We start from the raw sequence: 24116 nt of genomic DNA, 5'->3' as shown, positions 1-24116 counted from the left end.
TCAGAATTCATTTGCTTTAATGAATTGCTAATACTCTGTAGTGAAGACATGTGCTGGGTTTTTGTTTTTTTCTCGCTGATCTGCCCCTTTGAAATGCCCTCTCTGTCATCATTTGATTAACTGACTTTGATCTCCTCCTGGTTTCAGTGGTTGGTTTCTGTATGAATTCAAACTTGATTGTTCTGGTTCTGTAATTCATGTGTGATGTAGTACTTTATTGTGCTTTTTGAAGTTTAATTTTTCTAGGCACTGAAGAGTTGCATTTCAAGTCCCTCCCCCCCACCTCAATTATTTGCTCAGCTTTAGCTGGAAGTGAAAAGCTCCATATCTCTACACCAATCTTGTGCCCATTCAAAAATAGCTTTTACTTCCAGGAAAGTTGGACTGTTTTGGTTTCACTGAAGTGATTAGAAAATGTCTGCACTTCCCTACTAAAAAGTGCTGGTAAAACTAAAAGAACATTAATTTCCCACAAATCTTAGATACTAGACATTTAACTATTGTACAGTAAACAGAACCAATGTAAAATAGTGCTGGTTTCACCATGTTACTGTATTTGGAATTGTTGTGACTAAAAGTCAGGGTTTTGGTTTTGTTTTTTTTTGTACAGAAGTAAATAGAAGAAGTTGTGACATTGTCGTAGACCCAACAATGTGCCTTTAAGGCACCAGAAAGCTAATGAAGGAAGCAACTGAAAAAATTATTAAATAGGCTGTGTTGTAGCTTAAAGAATTGCCACCACCTGGAAGCAAGAAAAATCACTGTAGTTGAAACTGAATGACTTAAAGAAATGTGTTATTGATGAAAGCCATATATATGAAGTATCTGGCAAAGTGAAGGAGTTTTGGTGAAAAATGGCAGTTTATTTAAAAAGGAACCCAGGAACTATGGAATGGGGGAAAGAATTGTGAACAAGCTTAAAATTCCTCTTCTTAAATAGTGCAGAAATGTCATGACAGTTTTTATTCATTCACTGTATTGAAAAAGGGGAGTTTGATGTGCTGGTAATCTTTGTTAGTGTTCCAAAATTTAAATGTATAACAAACTACAAAATAATTGTAATGCCACTTCTTTGGAACAATTCTTAATTGAATTAAATTCTATTTCTAAATCACCATTTCTATGTTTTGGAAGCAGTAGTTAATAGCACTCTGTTATAACATAGAAATAAATTGCATGCATTAAGAAACATTGCTGAAGATCTGTTTGGACTCTTGCTACATGAATGTTCTTCATGCTTGTTACCTTAGTTCTCCTGTGCCCTAATCTATTTTTACTTCCTAGATACTAAAATTGTTCAGATATTCCTGTATGGCTGATTTTTGTTTCCTGAATGTGATGATTGTCTTTGGGACGATAGAGGGTTTTAGCCAATATGGTGAAAATTTAATTTAAAAAAAAATTGGAATCATTGGAAGCCTAGTGAAACTAGGCTTCCAGTCAGCCTAACCCAGTATTACACTGTTTCAATGAGACAGTTTGTTTTTCAGTAACTTTAACTAAAATGATGGTTAAAACAGGTGTAGCTGCTAGAGTCTAGTTTATGCTGTAGCTCATGCTTCTTCATGTGAGCTGGTGTTAAAACTCATGAGAAATGTTTGTTAATTTCCCCACTGTGAACATAGCTTGGTTCTTTCACTAATTCCCTTGTCTTTCTTTCAAAGCCTTAGACTCCTAAAAGGAATGTCAATTTCTAGCTTCACAAAGCTATTTATCCATTATTTGCTTTTTTTGGCATACCATCGGTAAATACTAAACTAGGGTTGATTTACAGGGCCAGACTAGTCAATAACATATGAGCAGAGCCAGATTAAGGCAGCCTGGAGCTCTAGGCACACTGTGACCCTGGGCCCCTGTGGCTCCATCCACTAGCCACCCCACCCAAAAAAGTTAGGGACAATGGCATGGGTCCCTCTTCTACTCAGGATTGGCTGCTGAGGCATGCTTTCTACCCCATTAAGAAAGAGGAGGCATCAGGATACTAGTAGCACTCACTCCAGCAGCTCAGATGTATCTGCTTGGGTGGATATGCCAGACCCACTGGTTTTAGAGTTAGGCCTGGTCTACACTACGAGTTTATATCAAATTTAGTAGCATTAAACCGCATTAACCCTTCACCTGTCCCACACAACGAAGCCCTTTATATCGATATAAAGGGCTCTTAATACCGGTATCTGTAATCCTCCCCGACAAGGAGAGTAGCGCTGAAATCGGTATTGCCATTTCGAATTAGGATTAGTGTGGCTGCAATTCAACGGTATTGGCCTCCGGGCGCTATCCCACAGTGCACCATTGTGACCACTCTGGACAGCAGTCTGAACTCGGATGCACAGGCCAGGTGGACAGGAAAAGCCCTGCCAACTTTTGAATTTCATTTCCTGTTTGCCCAGCGTGGAGAGCCGATCAGCACAGGTGACCATGCACTCCCAGAATCAAAAAAGAGTTCCAGCATGGACCGTAGGGGAGATACTGAATCTGATCTTTGTATGGGGAGATGAATCTGTTCTATCAGAACTCCGTTCCAATAGACAAAATGCCAAAACATTTGAAAAAAATCTCCAAGGCTATGATAGACAGAGGTCACAGCAAGGACACAACACAGTGCTGTGTGACAAGCGTAATGGAAAGCCAAAGAATCAAATGGATGCTCATGGAGGGAGGGAGGGGGGACTGAGGACTCGAGCTATCCCACAGTCCCCGCAGTCTCCGAAAACCATTTGCATTCTTGGCTGAGCTCCCAGTGCCTGAAGGGTCAAAAACATTGTCACGGGTAGTTCAGGGTATATGTCGCTAATCTCCCCCCTCCCGCCCCCCATGAAAGAAAAGGGGAAAAAATTGTTTCTCGCCTTTTTTCAATGTCACTGTATGTCTACTGGTTGCTGCTGGTAGACATGGTGCTGCAGCAGCATCCCCTCCCCTTCCCTTTCTGATGGCAGAGAGTGTAATAGGCTTGATAACTGTCCTCATCATCCCGTGAGTGCTCCTGGCTGGCCTCAGTGAGGTCGGCCGGGGCGCCTGGGGAAAAATGGGAATGACTCCCGGTCATTCCCTTCTTTAAGCTTTGTCTCCTGGAGATTCAGTCCTGCCTGGAATATCATAGCAGCTGGAGGCTGCCTTCCCCCCCATTTTATCTCAATAAAGTCAGTGTTTCTTATTCATGCATTCTGTATTACTTCATCACACAAATGGGGGGATAACTGCCACGGTAGTCCAGCAGGGGTGTGGGAGGAGGGAAGCAATGGGGTTCCAATGGATGGGGTTGTAATGGATGGGGTTGTTGCAGGGGTACCCCCTAGAATGGCATGCAGCTCATCATTTCTGCGGGATATGTGGGGCTCTGACCTGGAAGGGCTCTCCTCTCTGGTTCTTTAGTAAGCTTGACCTGGGGAGTCATTCCTATTTTTGTCCATGCGCCGCCGGCCGACCTCACCGAGGCCAGCCAGGAGCACCCATGACAGCAGCAGATGGTACAATAGAACTAGTAACCGTCATCGCCAATTTCCGAAGCAGCAGATGGTACAATAGGACAGGTAACAGTCTCTGCTAACTTGCAAAGGCAAGTGAATGCTGCTGTGCAGCACTGCAGTACAGCGTCTGTCAGCAGCATCCAGTAGACATACAGTGACAATGAAAAAAGACTAAACGGTCTCCATGGTTGCCGTGCTATGGCGTCTGCCAGGGCAATCCAGGGAAAAGGGTGCAAAATGATTGTCTGCCGTTGCTTTCATGGAGGGAAGATTAACTGACGACACTTACCCAGAATCACCCGTGACACTGTTTTTGCCCCATCATGCATTGTGATCTCAACCCAGAATTCCAATGGGCGGGGGAGACTGTGGGAACTATGGGATAGCTACCCACAGTGCAACGCTCCAGAAATCGACGCTAGCCTCGGTACATGGACTCACACTGCTGAATTAATGTGCTTAGTGTGGCCGCATGCACTCAACTTTATACAATCTGTTTCCAAGTACCGGTTTCTGTAAAATCGGAATAATCCCGTAGTGTAGACATACCCTTAGTGTCATATTGAAATTCATGGAACACTTCACACCTCTCAGAGCTGTTGTTCTGAGCAATCTTCAGAGTCACAAGGATATTGTTGCTTTGGTTACATTTACACTCAGTTCATGTTTTCAAGCTCTTCTTTGCAACCATTAGGGCTAGAAGATATAAAAAGGCACTTGAGACATCTCCATATTAAAATAAAAGCTGAAACTCTGATGTAATCACGAGTCCAGAATATGCTGAACATGTCTAGTGAGCCGTGAAGTGGGAGATAGGTCTGTCACTTACCATGTGCCTGGGAGAGATGAGGAAAGTGAGCTGTGAAAGAAAGCTTTTGGTAAGGTTATGTCAACTGGTGTTCCCAGTTGGGCCCCAAGACTTACATATGCAGCAGCCTATAGGGTTTGCTGTTTTTCTCTCTCTCTTGTGAAACTGTCATTGCATAAGTGTGACACAAAACTTCACATGCAGCTTTATTAGGAACAGGTAAAGAGGTGTTTCCAATACAGGGAGTAATGGCACATGCAGGTGGAATAATGCAGATTGGTCTATTAAGAGATTGTTCTCCAACCCACTTCTGGGCCATGGTGACTTTTACCCACTGCATTTCAAATCGTGCCATCTGAAAATATAACTCTTGTCCTTTATTTAATCAAATCTTTAATGAATAGACAAAAGAAGTAAACAAATACACACTCTACACAACCGTACCATAATATCTCACTTAAATCCTCCTTCAATCTCCCTCAGTGCTGGTGAGGAAAGGTAGGGTCTGTGGAATTAACAAGTTTGGATTCTGATGACTAAAGAAGGAAGCCAAATTAGAGTTGAGGATTTCTTTTAGGAAATGCCCTGCCATCGGGCTCCTGCTTTTTTGAAACGATGGACCTATAGCTTGAATAATCTGCCATTCCCAACTCTGCTAATATTACATTAGAGGAGAGGCAAACCCTCAGGGTCCCCATTAATTTAGGGCCCTAGAGATGGAAATTTAGTTTCTAAACAGAGTTCAAGAGGCTGTTGGAAGTCAGTGCAAGGCAGAGTACCTGTGTTGAGTGATTCCTGTATGACTCATTGCTCAGCAGATGTGAGGCTGACTTTTGCAGTGACTGGAGATTCTGAGTGGTTCCAGTCCACTCTTTTTGAAATTGGAGTCAGCTGTTCACCACTCAAATTGCACAAGGCTAGCATGATGATGGTGATTTTGAGGAAGAATGTGGAAGAGTTAGAGAGGGAAACATCTGCAGCCCTGCTTAAGATAACATGGCTACCATTTATGAGGCAAGTTTGTGTTGGAGTTTTATTAGTTTGTGATGTTGGAAGATCTAGTAACTATAGCTAAACAGATATTTTGCATCTGTGTGGGGCCAAAGGAGCACAGCTTTTCTTTTTAGCTGCAGATATACCATCAGTGGGATCCTGGTCCATGAATAGGGCTCCTAGGCACTACAATAATTCAAATGAACAATAATTATAACATGCCTCTGTCACCTCAAGATTAATTTACTGTAATCTCCTCTAATTGAGACTGCATATTATTCACAATACTGGATCAGCTAGTCCAGATGTGTTGGAAACACAGAGGTAAGTACAGGCAATGTACTGAATATGCTGCAGTTTACCAACTCCTTATGGCCTCAAACATGTTGAACAAGAAAAGTGACGAAACTGATCTCAGACTATTTCACATGAAAGCTATCATGTCAGAAGAGAGAGTGCCCTAAACCACCATCTAGTAAGCAATGAACGGAGCCAGTCTAACAATTGTGTATACCTTAAATAAGCAATGGTATCAGAGGCAGTTAATATCCTATAAAATCAGCACAGGCAGTTCATTGTCCTCCATTGTTAAGAGAAGCTCCGTAATCAGTGTTGCTTGTTGCTCAAACCCAAGTCTAAAGCCCAAATGAGGTGGGATTCAGGAAAGATGAAATCTGTAGAACCTGTCATGGGTCCTGCCACAATCCTCTCCATAAACTTTCCCAAAGCTGGAAGATGGTGTGCAGTAGACCCAATACTACTTCTCTGACCTTCACTCTCCAAGAAGAAGTTGTCTCCAACTTGCAGAGCACCTTCAGAAGGGCTCAGTGTTGCCTACTCTTTTTTGATTCTTGTGATATTTTGTGGTTGTCTTAAAGCCCCACCTCCTGGAGTCATGTGATTAAGTGAGACTGTCTTCTTTCTTTTCTTCTTTTTTTTTTTTAAATAAAATGTCTTCAGCCATCACGATTGCCAAGAAAAAAATTGAAAATGTGAACTCCAGTCTCAAAAATTAGAAGATAAATTGTGACCGGGTGCTTGATGTGGGCCACACTGAAAATGCCACATTCAGTACAGACTAAGAAATAGGACAGACAATCCCCAAAACTCTTGGTTTATTCTATAATTATATTCACCAAGCCAGTAACAAAAGAGCTTCTGCAGTACCCTACTGGTTAACCAGAAGCCAAATGCAGTCCCTTCTACAGATTGAATAATAAAATAAATGGGGAGTTATAAATGGTTAGTAGGTCATGCACATATAAATGATTGCGAAGTCCTTATATCAGGTTTGTAGCAGTGATGGAATAGCTTGCTGGCTTGTAAAGTTTCTCTGGTAACTTCCAAAAGATTGTAAGGTTCTCAGTCCATAGTTCAAGATGCTCGTTTTAGTTGTAAATCCACAGTCCAGAGAATCAGATCAGGAAAGAGTCAAACTGGAGATGTCTCAAGTGCCTTTTTATATCCCCTGTCATGTGCATGGAAGTTTACAGTCCTGAACAAAGTCCACAGCCCCTGTTTGTGGAAAGTTACTGGCCCAAGGTGGAGTCCAGGGTCACAGGAGCATCTCATATATCCTTACATGATTTGCTGAATCACAGGAGGGTGGCCATTGGCTCTTCAGGAAGAGCTACCTGGACAGGGTAAGCAGTGGTGTAAGTGGAATCCATTTCTTCCCGGTATGTGGGGGGAGGCACATGACCTCTTCATATCACCCTCCACATGACTCCATCCCCAGTCCGAGGCCTCCATGCTCTCCCCATCCCCTCTCCATGATCTGCCCCCACTTACCCGGGGGGGGGGGAGGGGAAGGGAGACAAGGCCAATGGCAGCCCCAAGCCTGCAGCTTCTCCAGCGTGGCTGTACCACCCAAGCACTTCCACGCAGGATCTCCTCCGTCTGTACAGCAGTCCCACCGATGGATAGGGGTGGGGCTAGGGGTGTACAGCAGCTGTGCTGGAGGAGCAACTGGCGTGGGGCCACCCAGTGGCCTCATGTTCTGCTTCTTTCCCCGCTGTGGTTTCCAGGAGAGCCCTGCAGTTCAGGGCTTTCCTGGGAACCACAGCGGGGAAAGGAGCAGAACACCAGCAGCTCCTCTGGTGCCTGTGCTGCTCCAGCTCCCCCGGCCCTGTCCTTTAGCAGGGCTGCTGCTGTAAAGATGGAGCCAGAGGAGACAGTTCTGTGGAAGGGCAAGGGGTGGGGCTGAGAGTTCTGCTTCTTTCCCCGCTGGGAGGGGCAACGGGGAAAGGAGCAGAATGCTGTCAGCTCCTCTGGCAGCTGTATTGCCCCAGCCCCGTCCTCCGGTGGGGCTGTTGTCGGACGGAGGAGACCCTGTGTGGAAGGGCTGGAGGTGGTACCACTGCACTGGAGGAGCTTCTGGCATGAGGCTGTCCAGCGGCCCCATGATCTGCTGGTCCTCCTTCCGGTACGCCGTCCCAGCTATAAATATGTTGCTGGTGCCTCATACCAGACCAGACCGCCCTAGTTGCACTGCTGGGGATAAGTTTATTCAATAGCCCATTGTGAGAGCTGAGGTTTCCTGATAGCACATCAACATATAGATGTCTAGCCTTGATGTAAATCTACCTGGCGGGCGTCACCCATGAATGCAACACGTGTAAGATCAAAGTACATAGCCAATATTCATAATTTCAGATACAATGATGATACATGTATATACATAGGATAATCATACTTCAAATTATAACCTTTCCATTGACACCTTACATGATGCACTTTGTATAAGATTTATGGAAATTGTAAAATGGTGGTAAGTGATACACCTCTACCTAGGTATAACGCTGTCCTTGGGAGCCAAAAAATCTTATCATGTTATAGGTGAAAGCATGTTATATTGAACTTGCTTTGATCCACCGGACTGCACAGCCCCGCCTCCACCCCACCCCACCCTCCGGAGCACTGCTTTACCACGTTATGTCCAAATTTGTGCTATATTGAGGTAGCGGGGTATAAATGGTCACCTTTCTTATACACAGCATCACAAAACCTCACAATCCCATAACAAAACAAACCTCAGAATTATTATTTTTTTTTTTAATCATGATTTCAAAGCCAATGCCATGATTTTGGTGGGGGAGGCTCACGCATGATTTTTAACTGTTTGGGGCTTGCAATATTAGAGAACGAGTCTGGATGAAACACAAGCCATAAAGAACTAGCAATTGTCCCCTCCAGCCATTGCTCTGTTTTCATGCAGGTATACAAGTTATTCTGAATCTGAGCACCTTTATCCTAAATGTAACATGAAAACTCTACTTTGTAACTGACTGGAGGCAGCATAGATCCAGCAAGCTGTCTTATGGGCTGTTCTGGAAGTGAAGAAGCATTTTTGTTATACAATGCAGCCTAAAGTTCTGACTAAAAATTCCATATGCTGTAATGCCCCAGTCTTCTTCCACCAGTGCTCTGGCAGTTTCCAATTTTGCTTTATCATTTGCAGGTCATCTCTAAACCACTGTACTGCATGTGTTACTATGTTTTTGTAAAATGATCTATAAAAAGTACTAAGCATTAATACTGAAATCTGGAAGCACTAACAGTAGCTTTTTGAATTACTATATTTTGGCTGGTATTGGGAAGAGAAGGCCGGAAGAACTGCCTAGTTCTCTGTCTCGGCTGTGATCTCTGACCCTTCTTCATATTCTTGTAAATATTTTAAAGCCAGAAATAGACTCCAGTACATACTGTTTACTGAAGATTGATGTCCTCAAACCTAAATAACATCAGGTTTAAAATTGTATTCAATAGTAGCAGATACTTGAAGCTCTGAGTTCCATGAGCTATGGAAATGATGTTTTTTTATTTCTAATTCTCATCTCAAAATAGTCTGGAAAAATGTACTGGTCCTGAAAGCATTTATACTAGTCCCCAAATGTTACTAGCCCGGACCAGTCACAAGGACCTGCTCTTGTTTGCCAACCAGTCCAAAATTGAATACAGCTGTTCTGCCTTAGAATTTCCAACCTGTTTTCATTAAACATTGAGACCTTTCTTTTCTTTTTTTTTTTTATTTATTTTAAAGTGGATTGTCTTGAATCAAGAGTGATACAAAGAGGCTGTGGCTCTTGCTAACACTTTAAAACATGGAGTTTGCTTACATTAAAAAAGCTGTTTGCTTTTTTATCCTAAAATATGTATATATTTTTATAAAATTCTTAAGGTGGTTAACACAAAATCAGTTACCCAGCTTACATTTAATTTTGCTAGCTAGAGCTACTGCAAATGTTTTTCTCCATTTTGAAAAAAAATGTATTTTAAAAAAGTAGTTTTGAACAAACACATGCATTGAGCTAAGCTATTATTCAGTGTATATTCTAATTCCTTATTACCACTTATAAAATAGCCTAAATTCTGTTTTTAAGAGTCTAGTCCAGCAAAATGTTTACCAAGGGATCTATTATAAGGGAATATGTTTATCAGGGCATTTGCAAAGTATGCAGAAAATAACTGAGTACCTTTCAATTTGTTCCCAGAGCTCAGATGCCTGTACTGCTGTGAACTGGAAGAGCACTGTGAGTATTGATATGCAAATAAACACACAAAGCATTTAAAGGTTTATAATAGGGAGAGAGTGGGAGGATGGAGGAGGTTACAAATGCTTAGAAAATGCCAGAACATTTCTAAAATTCTAACTATTGCTTTTAGCTTAATGTTCTATTATATACTCTTGGGAATTAAACTGCATTTATTTTTAAAATCTAATATCAATTCATGCAGTACTAGTTTATTAGAGATGCATCTGTATTCTGAGGCCAGCAAAGTTTTCAGATAATAGTTTATAATTGCCTGTTTCTGGAATCTTCTAAATAAGGATTTTAAAGTGTAGAAACTTTATTGGTCTATAGTGCGCTATATGCTTTTTCTTCAGGTTTTGCAGATGTGGATCACTGACCTACATAACCAATAAGAGATTGTGATTGATGTTAAGATAGGGTTGTAACAATAATACCTGGAAATATAATAGTTTGTGGCTACAGTGGGAAAGGGGGGTCCTGTCATGTGCAAGGATGTTTTAGTCAAGTTAATTATCAATTTAATGAACATCTTTTAAATGTCATAGGCTGGTTTTCATATTAATTTCAAACATTTTGGAAAACTCATTCTTTTTAAGGTGTTGTGAGGTGGTGGTAGGTTTTTGTTCCATTTTTTTGCTAGTAGGAGGAGGGAGGGGGAAGAAGGTTAAAATATGAGTGGTGATGGGTAATGCGCCATCAAGATAAGATGGTGCCATCACTGTTAGCCTCTTACTCCCTAGCAGCAAGCAATTTATATTCCCTAGCAGCAAGCTGTAGTGCATCTGGTGAAAACACTCTATGGCAACCGGGAGAGTGCTCTCTCCTAATTCGCAATATTTGATATAAATCAATATGGATTTTTTTTAAAAGTACACAGAATATTTTCTGCAGTTGTCGGTTTTTGCAGGCTAGGAAAAACTTATTGTTTGCTAGAAATATATTTGGGGCTGAACAGATAGGTAAAACTCAGGGTCATTGCCCCAAAGAGATCCCACGTTACATTGACAAAATGTGACAAGTGGTGATTACAAAATTTAGAAGGAATGGAAGATGAATGAAGGAGATCATATGGTATTTTATTCAGTGATGCATGCGGTAGAGAGATTCCAGATTTATTATATATTTTTTTTCTATTGGGGTCATTGCTAAGAGAGAGGAACTAGGATTTGTGAAACTTCATAAAGTATGCTTTGAGGAGGAACTCAAAGAAAGAGAAAGGGAGGCTTGGTGAAGCAGGCAAGAAGGATGGTGGTACTTGTAGGTGGCTATACAGAAGACAGGCAAGAGATTAAAGAAATGCAGTTGATTTGAAATCTAGTCAGTAGTTTCAGGTACTTCGCTTGCCTTTGAGGCTTTACAATCACATTTTTTTATTTTTTTTCCAAAATGTTTCCCTATTACTTGTATGAAAACCAACACAATAATAGGCTGACTGACAAGTGCTGTCAAACAGAAAAACCCTCTAATTATTGTAATTTTAGCTGTTACTTGGAACAATACTCGCCTAATTTTTTTTTAAATGCAAAAATGAAATTGGGTGGTTATCCCAACAATCTCTAACTGCCTGTTGGTCAAACTTCAGACCTGCATTTCAGCATTACCCAGTTTGTGGTTAGTGTGGCCTGGTGGTATGGTACTTGACTGGGAGTCAGGAGAGTTAGGTTTTGTTCCCAGCTCTGCCACTGCTCTCCTGTGTGACCTTAGGCAAGTCACTTCACTGCTCTGTGCCTCCATTTCACTTTATACCCTGTGTTTATCTGGATAGTCCCTGCCCCACATAGTTTGCTGTCTCTTACTTTGTTGTATATCGTGCCTAGAGCAGAGATCGGCAATGTTTGTCACGCGGCCATCCAGGGTAAGCCCCCTGAAAGGCTGGGCTGGTTTGTTTACCTGCTGCATCCTCAGGTTCGGCCGATTGCGGCTCCCACTGGCCGCAGTTCACCGCTCCAGGCCAATGAGGGCTGCGGGAAATGGAGGTCAGCACATCACTCATCCCACACCACCTCCAGCAGCTGCGATCGGCCAAACCTGCAGGTGTGGCAAGTAAACAAACCAGCCCGTTCCACCAGAGGGCTTACCTTGGCGGGCCACGGGCCAAACGTTGCCGATCCCTGGCCTGGAGCAATGGGGACCCAATCTCAATGGGAATTCCAGGTGCTACTAATGTAATGTAAATAATGCAGTGTGTCCCACTGAGTCTGAAAATGAAAATTCGCCTACTTTCTCACATTTCTTGAAAATATTGCTACTCAAGAAAATAAATGAATTATTTGCTCTCTCTCCTCCCCCCGGTTGTCCTTCTCCTCTCCCAGCTCCATTCACTCTATTGCCTTATGTACACACATTCATTTTGTGCGCTTTGCCTAATGAAGGGCAGAACACTCCTGCTAACTGGTGGGATTTACAAGGGTAACTACATTTTAGATCACAGTTGTCCTTGGAAAAGTTACTTAAACTTCTCCATTTGTATAGCTCTGCAGGAGAAAAGCTTACATTGTGGGGGTGGGAGGAAATTGCTGAGAGTTGGCTTGTATACTGTTAGTGTCACAAGTCACTTTTCTATAAGATGGCAGCTGCCAGCTGGAGTTTTCCTTTGGTATGCCAATTGTAAAATTGAAATAGTTTTCAAATGCTGTTTAAATTTTTTTTTTTTAAATGTGATAAGTGCTTCTCACTGTATGATTAAAACACGAAACTGAGTATAATGGAAGAGATTAGAAAACGTATCAAATGCTAGAGGCTGATACAAAAGGCAAGGCAACTGTGGTTTAAGGTCAATGCCATAGTGAGAAGTTCACCTCTGTTCACAGCTGTCGAAGGGAAAAAGGAAGTCCTGGATTTCCTACCGTGGTGCTGTCCCTAGATCTGATGTGGAGAAGGGAAGAGCTTGATTGATTGATTGATTTAGCCTCTTGTTAGCAGGTGTTCTGGCGTTAGTCTATATGATTTTATAAAAATACGCTAATGAGTGAATATAATGTAACTGGAATATGCTTCATGCAAAAGGTCTCTTGTAAGGTGTCATTACAAAGCTTGTAAACTACTGAGTGTGATCATCCTATTTGTATAAATGTACCACTCTTGTATCTGAAACTAGAAATATGAAATATAACTCTGAGGGCCTATGTAATTATGCAAAGTGTGGGCCATGAATGGTGGTTTGGAATCTCGATGACTCCCATTAACCAGGACAATTAACTGCAGATGGTTGTGTTTTACCTGTAAGTGTTCCTGTATACTTGTGTGCTGGCAAGTGGGTAATAAAGTCTTGCGGTGACATGTGATCATGTCACCTGAACTGGAATCCATTTTTAACCTGGTGTCCCTCCATTGAGAAGGAGGGGGTGGGAACCCAGAGAGGGACAAAGGATTCCTGCCTTATACAAAAGATTAAATAAATGGGAGGAACAGAACAAAGCAGGAGGAGCCATCATGAAGAATCCCCTAGCTACCCCCTGAGCTGGAACAAGAACTGTACCAGGGGAAAGAATAATGCCCAGGCCTGGAAGGTGTCCAGTCTCAGGAAAAAACTTACTGAAGCATCTCTGAGGGTGAGATTATCTGTATTCAGTTTGATTAGACATAGATTTGCACGTTTTTTTTATTTATTTTGTTTGATGACTTACTTTGTTCTGTCTGTTACTATTTGGAGCCACTTAAATCCTACTTTCTGTATTTAATAAAATCACTTTTTACTTATTATTTGACCCAAAAGTATGTATTAATACCTGGGAGAACAAACAGCCATGCATATTTCTCTGTCAGTGTTATAGAGGGCCAACAATTTATGAGTTTACCCTGCATAAGCTTTATACAGGGTAAAACTGATTTATTTGGGTTTAGGCCGCATTGGAAGTTGAGCATCTGAGTGTTAAAGACAGGAACACTTCTGTTATCTGCTTTCAGGTAAACCTGCAGCTTTGGGGTAAGTAATTCAGACCCTAGGTCTTTGTTGGAGCAGACAGGTGTGTCTGGCTCACCAAGACAGGGTGCTGGGGCCCCGAGCTGGCAGGGAAGGCAGGGGTAGAAGTAGTCTTGGCACATCGGGTGGCAGCTCCCAAGAGGGGTTCTGTGATCAAACCTGTCACAGGGGTCGAAACTGCAAAATATACTCTTTTTTCCTCTTCTCTGGCCTGCTGAAAAAAGAAAAACTTTTTTTTTTGTTTTAAGTCCCCTGCCTTTGAGCCCTCCAACAGATGGATTTAGGGAAGGGTAGTCTCTGCTAGTCTATCCCTCCCTATCCTCACTGCTTTTGTAAGAGAAGTTTTTCCCCACTAATTCATTTATTGGTAACTCCTTCTCCATGAAAAGCACCAGTGCCTGCTGCTGCAGCTGTTCATGGCCTTCCCAAATAGTGGCAAAGTGAAGCTGATATAGTTCTTGCCAGTTTCACAGCTATCTGTTGGTTTCTGTATACTACCTTTGAAAGTGATCATAGTCTTGTCAGCTGGGGAGTGAAAGGTACTGGGAAGGCCATGAGCAACACAAGATACCAGGCACACTCTGTGGACTGAGAAAGACGGCACTGCGTTGTTTAACATTTGAAAAGTTATTTTCACAACCATAAAAGGTAGAAGCTTCATTGTTTAAAATAAAAGCTTAGCTTCTCTGGTGGGTGATATAGGTTCCTTTCTCATCAGTGAAAACTTTCTACTTGCTGGCAAAATGTCAAGTAGAGTTTTCAAGCTCTGAAAATAGAAGCCATTTTCTTTTGAAGGGACACCATCAACTGTAAGTTTAGTCAGTTTAAAAAATTAAATTGGTTAAAGGGATTTCAGATGCTATACCTTCCATCTGCCAATATTTTTGATTTTACAATTACATTTTCTATTTTTTAAAGGTTTTAATCTCCCTTGTTTCTGTGTGAATGAGAAAATGACCCGAGTAATACAAGAAAAACAGACAAACTGATTATACATAAAGTGCTGTCAAATATACAAATATATACAAATCTTCTTAACTTCTTTCAGTTACAGTAAATTAGAAGTTAGTTGTGACAGTAGATAAGCACACCTTCAGAGAGACGTGATTTTTTTTTAAGATGACTGCCATTTTAAACTGTCTCATAATTTCTCACATTAGAGTTAAGACTACTGCCTCCTTTGCATCCTGGCTGATAAATCTAAGATCTTATTCTGCTGCTGTTGTACCACCTTTGCATAACTCCAGTTAATCAGAACTACGTACGTACTGAGAAGGATTGGGAATATAACATCTGTTCTGATACCTAAGTACAGCACAAGGAAGAGATTTAAGGATGAAATGAAAGCCTTAAATTGAAATTTCCTGGCTTTTTTTGTGGGTAATTTATACCATTCTGCTATATAATATTGTTACCCTTCTTACACACCCTTTTGTATTTTCTCAGTTTTCTTTGACTTCTTGGGAATTTCAAGATGTTGCTGGCAATTTAATGTGGAAGGGAAGGATAAACAGCTGCAAATCTTAAACAGATTGTCTGAGCTTACTCACATTAAACTCTTGTTTTTACACTACAAAAGTAGTGGCTTGATTTATGAAAATGGAGTTAATTCAGTATAACAGCCCAGCAGGTTAAATCTAGATTTCTGAAATCCTTAACCACTTTGTACTCTTTTCCGTCAACCAAAAAGGAGAAACCTACAAAATGAATGTTCTGATAGGCAGTCTGGTCTTGGTCAGTAATGCTTTCCTGAGGTGGGCCACTGCCAGCAGAACTAGTTAGGTTCTTCAGATTTGTCAAGGTTCCTCCCCAACTCTGAACTTTAGGGTACAGATGTGGGGACCTGCATAAACACTCCTAAGCTTAAATACCAGCTTAGATCTGGTTTCGCTGCCACCATCCAGATTCCTAAGTCTGGAACACCCCCTTTCCTTCCAAAACCTTCCCCTCCCTGGGTAGCCTTGAGAGGTTTTTTCACCAAGTTCCTGGTGAACACCGATCCAACCTCTTGGATCTTAACACAAGAAGAATTTAACCATCCCCCCTCCTTTCCGCCACCAATTCCTGGTGAGTCCAGATCCAATCCCCTTGGATCTTAAAACAAGGAAAAATCAATCAGGTTCTTAAAAAGAAAGCTTTTAATTAAAGAAAGGAAGATAAAAATCATCTCTATAAAATCAGGATGGAAAATACTTTACAGGGTAATCAGATTCAAAGAGCCCAGAGAAACTCCTCTAGCCTTAGGTTCAAAGTTACAGCAAACAGAGGTAAAATCCTCGCAGCAAAAAGGAACATTTGCAAGTTGAGAATACAAAAATAAGACTAACACGCCTTGCCTGGCTGTTACTTACAAGTTTGAAATATGAGAGACTGGTTCAGAAAGATTTGGAGAGCCTGGACTGATGTCTGGTCCCTCTTAGTTCCAAGAGCCAACAAACCCCCAAAACAAAGAGCACAAACAAAAGACTTCCCCCCACCAAGATTTGAAAGTATCTTGTTCCCTGATTGGTCCTTTGGGTAAAGTGTCAACCAGGTTTCCTGAGCTTCTTAACCCTTTACAGGTAAAAGGATTTTGGTGTCTCTGGCCAGGAGGGATTTTATAGTATTGTACACAGGAGGGCTGTTCCCTTCCCTTTATAGTTATGACAAGATTCTACTTCATTTCTGGCGTCACTAGGGAAGTGTTTTAGAGTAGCAGCTGTGTTAGTCTGTCACTAGGGAAGTGTTTATACAGGAGCAGATGTGTGATCTTCATCAGGTGGTTTTGGTAAGGCTCTTACTGAAAAACAGAGGTTAAAACAAGTGTCAGAAGAAGGTGATGTGGCTTGAGAAATACATGGGAACTAAAGTAGGATGGAAGAAAGATTGAGGGCACAGAAATAAAGAAGTGTTACTATTAATTGCACTGGTAGCTCAAAGAGTTAGAAACAGAATAATTGCCCATTTTGATAGTATTAGGGAGGACCAGTAAAAATAAAATAAATAGGGATGTCAAGAAATTAAAACAATAATTGTGATTAATCGCACGATTAATTGCACTGCTAAACAATAATAGAATACCATTTATTTAAATATTTTTGGATATCTTCTACATTTTAAAATATATTGATTACAATTACAGTACAGGTTTTAGAGTAGCAGCCGTGTTAGTCTGTATCTGCAAAAAGAACAGGAGTACTTGTGGCACCTTAGAGACTAACAAATTTATTTGAGCATAAGCTTTCATGGGCTACAGCCCACTTCGCTCAAATAAATTTGTTAGTCTCTAAGGTGCCACAAGTACTCCTGTTCTAATTACAGTACAGAATACAAAGTGTACAATGCACACTTTATATTTATTTTTATTATAAATATTTGCACTGTAAATAAAATAAATAATATCTTTCAATTCACCTAATACAAGTACTGTAGTGCAATCTCTTTATCATGAAAGTTAAACTTCAAAATGTAGAATTGCGTACAAAAAAAACCCCTGCATTCCAAAATAAAAGCATGTAAAACTTCAGAGCCTACAAGTCCACTCAGTCCTACTTCTTCTTCAGCCAATCGCTCAGACAAACAAGTTTGTTTACAGTTATGCAGTAACGGATTAGCCACTGGGCCAACAGGGCCCGTGCCCTGGAAAAATGGGTGCCGCCTCAACCTGCTCCACCTGCCCACCCAGCACTCCTACACCCCTCGGAAGCCCCTCTTCCCCAACAGGAGCGCTGAGTGTGCAGGAGAAGCCCTTGCACCCCAAGCACATTCCCTGGCAGGAGAGCCAGGGAGAGGGGCAGGGTGGACTGCAAAAGGAAAAGGTGGGAGGGGCCCCCACTTGCTCTGGCCTAGAGCCCCACAAAACCATAATCTGCCTCTGCAGTTATGTAACAAAAACAAAAAATCTACATTTGTAAGTTCCACTTTCAAGATAAAGAGATTACACTACAGTATTTGTATGAGGTGAATTGAAAAATGCTATTTCTTTTATCATTTTTGCAGTGTAAAATTTGTAATAAAAATAATATAAAGTGAGCACTGTTCACTTTGTATTCTGTGTTGTAATTGAAATCAATATATTTGAAAATGTAGAAAAAACATCCAAAATGTTTAATAAATTTCAGTTGGTGTTCTATTGTTTAACAGTGTGATTAAGACTGCAATTAATCACGATTAATTTTTTATTTCAATTAAATTTTTGAGTTAATTGCGTGAGTTAACTGCAATTAATCGACAGCTCCACAAATAAATCCTCTGGAACACAGAAAAGTGTTTGGAATTTAAGTAATAGATTAAGTTCTTTATTTTTCTTGCTTTGAGGTCTTCAGAACTTTGATAATGACCCTGCTGAGGATATATTCAAATAATAGTCTCTCCCTTTCCTATTTGAACAGATGCCCAAGTAGCCAATGTGCTTGCTCTCTTTGGAGATTGGGGTGGTCATAATTTAAAAGCCAATATTTTTCCAGGGCACTGGCTCAGGAGAATTTATATTTGGCATGAGGTTATGGGTGAGGGATACTATATATGTCTGGGTGCAATATTTAGGTAGAGGAGTCACAAAAAATTCTGTACAGCTTTTTAATACTGTTCTCTCCCTCAGCTTACCCACAGCCAAATACACCCACCCACCACCTATCATCTTGTGTAAGTACCAACTGCTGCAATTATTCTGCAGTAGAAGGGAGATAGCTAGTCTCCATTCAGCAATGTGAATGATTTGATTTAACCAAGCAAGGGTATTTTTAAAGAATGTTTTATCATGAGAAAAAAAAATTCATTTTAAATGTGGACTGAACTCGCCAATTTTATTTTTAAAAGAGAGAGACCATGTTACCACAGAGTATCAGAATGCAGTGCACATTTTTTTTTCCAGTTAAATATGGATGACCCTTTCCAAAGGTCAGGAAACAGTTCCAGGGTGGGAGTCTGCTGTGGTGGGAGCCAATAGAGACTTGGAACACCAAACCTCTTTCATCAGAAGGTCAAGTTTCACCTCAGGAAGTCTATAAACTAATTACTTATTGCTGGTAAAATTCTTTTAATAAAAAATAAATCCTTACTATTTTTAAAACTTGATGTTGACTCCAACTGCATTGGAGTTGTAGCAATTACTTTTTTGCCTGTTTGGAAAGCTTGGGAAGTCTGAAAGGGAAAAACAGATCCCTAGGCAAATATTCTACAGCCAAGAAACCTTGGAGAGCAAAGAAAAAAAAAAAAGAAAGGGATGTGTGCTGATGGCTTTTCCCCATATGCCAGGTTCATCTACATGCCTTTGCCTACACCTACAATTTCCCTCAAGACAGCGGACTCCCCCTTATTAGACCGTTATGGCTGAAATGTATTTCCTAAAAAAAATTTTCTAGACAGAGGTCTCCTATTCCCAATCTCTAGCAGAAGTTTCTGTAAAGCACAGTGTTAGTAGTTTTTTGTTAAGGGTCTTACTATTTCAGGTCCAGCTTCTTCCTGCCATAATTGCTCTAAGAATGGTGTAGTGTCTCTTCCACTAGGTCATCATCACTATTTCAGTCCCATGCATTTGAAACAGGGTAGTGATCAAAAGTTTGTTACAAAGCCCTGGCTGTTATGTGATATGTATGAAATGAGTTGGTGACCTCACTCTAGTGCTTCAGCAGGTGTTCACATCAAAAGGATGAAGGATAGTTTTGTGTTTAAAGCCTGTGATTATATATTAAGACATTTGTGTTCCATTCCCAACTCTGCCACAAACGTCCTGTGTGATCATAGAGAAGTCACTTTGCACGTCTGCCTTTTTACACGTGGAGGAAAATAAGGATAATACTTAGGCCTGGTCTACACTAGAAGTTTAGGTCGAATTTAGCAGCGTTAAATTGAATTACCTCTGCACCCAGCCGCACAACTAAGCCGTTTTTGTCGATATAAATGGCTCTTAAAATCAATTTCTGTACTCCTCCCTAACGAGGGGTGTAACGCTGAAATTGACATTGCCGGTTCAAATTAGGGTTAGTGTGGACGCAATTCGACTGTATTGGCCCCCGGAAGCTATCCCACAGTGCACTATTGTGACCGCTCTGGACAGCAATCGGAACTCAGATGCACTGGCCAAATAGACAGGAAAAGCCCCGCAAACTTTTGGATTTCATTTCCTGTTTGCCCGGTATGGAGAGCTGATCAGCACAGGTGACCATGCAGTTCCAGAATCGAAAAAGAGCTCCAGCATTGACCGTACAGGAGGTACTGGATCTGTTCGCTGTATGGGGAGATGAATCCGTGCTATCCGAACTCCGTTCCAGAAGATGGAATGCCAAAACATTTGAAAAAATCTCCAGGGCCATGATGGACAGAGGCCACAACAGGAACTCAACACAGTGCCACGTGAAACTTAAGCAAGCGTACCAGAAAGCCAAAGCATTAAACAGACGCTCCGGGACAGGGCCGCAGACATGCTGCTTCTATGCTGAGCTGCATGCAATTCTGGGGGGGGGGCCGCCACTACTACCCCACCCCTGTCCATGGACTCCAATGATAGGGTAGTCTCAGTCACCATATCTGAGGATTTTGTGGACGGGGAAGATGAGGAGGAGGACGACGACGAGGTTGAAGAGAGCACACAGCATACCGTTCTCCCCGACAATCAGGATCTTTTTCTCACCCTGACTGATATACTCTCCCAAGGCGGTATCCTGGACCATGAAGCCGTACAAGGGACCTCTGGTGAGTGTACCTTTGTAAATATAAAACACAGTTTAAAAGCAAATGTTTTTTAATGATTAATTTGCCCTGAGGACTTGGGATGCATTCATGGCCAGTACAGCTACTGGAAAAGTCTGTTAACATGTCTCGGGATAGAGTGGAAATCCTCCAGGGACATCTCCATGAAGCTCTCCTGGAGGTACTCTAAAAGCTTTTGCAGAAGTTTTCTGGGGAGAGCAGCCTTATTCTGTCCTCCGTGGTAGGACACTTTACCACGCCATGCTAGTAGCAAGTAATCTGATATCATTGCATGACAAAGCCTGGCAGCGTATGGTCCCAGTGTTTGCTGGCATTCAAGCAACATCCATTCTCTATCTCCTCAGGAGAGTGATATTGTTCATGGTAACCTGGTTGAAATACGGGAATTTAATTAAGGGGACATTCATAGGTGGCCGTTCCTACTGGGCTGTTTGTTTGTGTCTGAAAAGAAATCCTCCCTGCAGTTAGCTGGGCAGGGGGGCAATTGGCGCTGAGCTGTTCGCGTTTGGCTAGCAGGGATCTTCCCTGATACCAGCCACGTGGTTGGGGAATGGTTAAAGCGATCATTGCAGAGGAAAGGAATTCGGCGGGAGGGGGAGTAGTTTGATTTCTGCTGCTGCACGTTAACACAAAAAGCTCAGCCCTAAATGGAAAACTCAATGGGCTTTGCTTGGTATGGGAAAGGAAGCTGCTGCTGTTATGAAGGTTGCAGAAGCCGAAAGACTATATGGCTTACCATGACCTCCTGCAAGCTGAATTCTGTTGCCCGGCGTGTTTGATCTCTAACACCGAAGCCACAGGCACTCAATATAAGATGCAAAAAATGACCTTGTACTGAAATCACATGTGCTACGTAATGTGAATAGTGTTGTTCACCGTGAAAGAGTATACCCATTGTTCTGTAAAATGTATCTTTTTAAATACTTCTCTCCCTTTTTTTCCGCCTGCAGCTGCAAATGTTTCAAGCCTCCCTCCTCCGTCCCAAAGGCTATCTCAGATAAGGCGGCAAAAAAAAACGCAAGTGCAATGAAATGTTCTCTGAGCTCATGCAGGCACCCCACACTGAAAGAGCTCATCAGAAAGTGTGGCAGGACACAATAGCACAGGACAGGAAAGCGGCCAGTGAACGTGAGGAGAGATGGCAGCAAGTAGGTTAGAGGATGCACGAAGCAACGTTGGGGCTACTGCAGGAACAAATGGACATGATCCAGCATCTGGTGGAGGTTCAGGAATGTCAGCTGGAGAGACTGCCGCTGCAACCCCTGTTTAACGGCCCTGCCTCCTCCCCAAGTTTCATATCCGCCTCCTCAACCAGACGCCCAAGAATGCAGGGAGGGAGGCTCCGGGCACCCAACCACTCCACCCCACTGGACAGAAGGCTGTCATTGAACAAGTATTGAAGTGGCCTTTTCCTTCCCTCCTCCCACACCTCATCCCACCCGGGCTACCCTGTGAGTTATCTCCCTATTTTTATAATTAATTAATAAAGAATACATGGTTTTTAAACGATAGCTACTTATTTCCAAGCTGTGATCGAAGGGGGGAGGGTGATTGGCTTAACAGGGAATTAGAGTCAACCAAGAGGGTGGGTTTTCATCAAGGAGAAACAAATAGAACTGTCACACGGTACCCTGGCCAGTCATGAAACTGGTTTTCAAAGCTTCACTGATGCGCAGCGCACCCTGCTGTGCTCTTCTAATCAGGGCCGGCTCCAGGTTTTTTGCCACCCCAAGCAGCGGGAAAAAAAAAAGAAAGCCACGATCGCGATCTGCGGCACTACCGCCACCACTTCCTTCTTCAGCGACTGGTCCTTCACTCCAAGACGGAGTGAGGGACCTACCGCCAAATTGCTGCCAAAGAGCCGGACGTGCTGCCCCTTCCCCATTGCCACCCCAAGCACCTGCTTGCTGAGCTGGTGCCTGGAACCGTCCCGGCTTCTAATCACTCTGGTGTCTGGCTCCATGTAATTAGCGGCCAGGCGATTTGCCTCAACCTCCCACCCCACCATAAACTTCTCCCCCTTACTCTCACAGAGATTGTGGAGCACACAGCAAGCAGCAGTAACAATGGTGATATTGGTTTCCCTGAGGTCTAACTAAGTCAGTAAACTGCACCAGTGACCCTTTAAACGTCCAAATGCACACTCTACCACCATTCTGCACTTGCTCACCCTATAGTTGAACAGCTCCTTACAACTGTCCAGGGTGCCTGTGTATGGCTTCATGAGCCAGGGCATTAAGGGGTAGGCTGGGTCCCCAAGGATAACTATATAGGCATTTCAACATCCCCAACGGTTATTTTCTGGTCTGGGAAGTAAATTCCTTCCTGCAGTGATTTAAACAGACCAGAGTTCCTGAAGATACAAGCATCATGAACCTTTCCCAGCCATCCCACACTGATGTTGGCGAAACGTCCCTTGTGATCCACCAGTGCTTGCAGCACAATTGAAAAGTACCCCTTGCGGTTTATGTACTGGCTGCCTTGGTGGTCTGGTCCCAAGATAGGGACGTGAGTTCCATCTATCACCCCACCACAGTTAAGGGATCCCATTGCAGCAAAGCCATCCAGTATGACCTGCACATTTCCCAGAGTCACTACCTTTGACAGCAGCAGATCAGTGATTGCGTTGGCTACTTGCATGACAGCAACCCCTACAGTAGATTTGCCCACTCCAAATTGATTCCCAACTGACTGGTAGCTCTCTGGCGTTGCAAGCTTCCAGAGGGCTATCGCCACTCGCTTGTGAACTGTGAGGGCTGCTCTCATCTTGGTATTCTTGCGGTTCAGGGCAGGGGAAAGGAAGTCCCATGAAAGTGCCCTTATGCATGCGAAAGTTTCGCAGCCACTGGGAATCATCCCAGATCCACAACACTATGTGCTTCCCACCAGTCTGTGCTTGTTTCCCGGGCCCAGAATCGACGTTCCACGGCACGAACCTGCCCCATTAACACCATGATGTCCACGTTGCTGGGGCCCGTGCTTCGAAAGAAGTCTGTGTCCATGTCCTCATCACTCTCGTCACTGCGCTGCCGTCACCGCATTTTTTCAGCTTCTGGTTCTGTATAAACTGCACGATAATGTGCGAAGTGTTTACAATGCTCATAAATGCTGTGGTGAGCTGAACAGGCTCTATGCTTGCTGTGCTATGGCGTCTGCGTGGGGAAAAAAGGCACAAAACGTTTGTCTGCAGTTGCTCTCATGGAGGGAGAGGTGACTGACGACTGTAGCTATCCCACAGTTCCCGCAGTCTCCGCCAACCATTTGAATTCTGGGTTGAGCTCCCAATGGCTGATGGATCAAAAACATAGTCGTGGGTGGTTTTGGGTACATGTTGTCAGCCAGCCAGCCCCTCCCCCGCCCCCCCCCCCCCGCCCTGTGAAAGCAATGGGAAAAAATTCTCACCTTTTTTCCACTGTCGTCATATGTCTACTGGATGCTGCTGGCAGACGTACTGCAGCACTACACAGCAGCATCCCCTTGCCTTGCCTTGCCTGTGACAGACGGTGCAGTGTGACTGGTAGCCATCATCGTCATCCCTTGGGTACTCCTGGCTGGCCTCAATGAGGTCGGTCGGGGGCGCCTGGACCAAAATGGGAATGACTTCAGGTCATTTTCTCTTTAAGTTTTGGGTAATGGAGATTCAGTCCTGCCTAGAATATCATGCCAGCTGGAGGCTTCTGCCTCAGGCTGCTCTCCCAGTC

At 42.8% G+C, this 24116-nt stretch overlaps 1 protein-coding gene across 3 annotated transcripts in view; it reads left to right on the top strand.

The window, feature by feature from the left end:
* The window catches only part of HMG20A (high mobility group 20A), an 84118-nt gene that overhangs the window by 3648 nt on the left and 56354 nt on the right, over positions 1-24116 (top strand). For all 3 annotated transcript variants that reach the window (XM_050967059.1, XM_050967060.1, XM_050967058.1), the window contains exon 2: positions 9762-9800. The gene's annotated coding sequence lies outside the window, so the exon portion shown is untranslated. The remainder of the gene's footprint in view (positions 1-9761; positions 9801-24116) is intronic.

Source organism: Gopherus flavomarginatus, chromosome 9, assembly GCF_025201925.1.
Source record: "Gopherus flavomarginatus isolate rGopFla2 chromosome 9, rGopFla2.mat.asm, whole genome shotgun sequence".
NCBI classification, from domain to species: domain Eukaryota; kingdom Metazoa; phylum Chordata; order Testudines; family Testudinidae; genus Gopherus; species Gopherus flavomarginatus.
The sequence above is the reverse complement of the archived record's forward strand: the minus strand, read 5'-3'. Positions and strand labels throughout refer to the sequence as shown.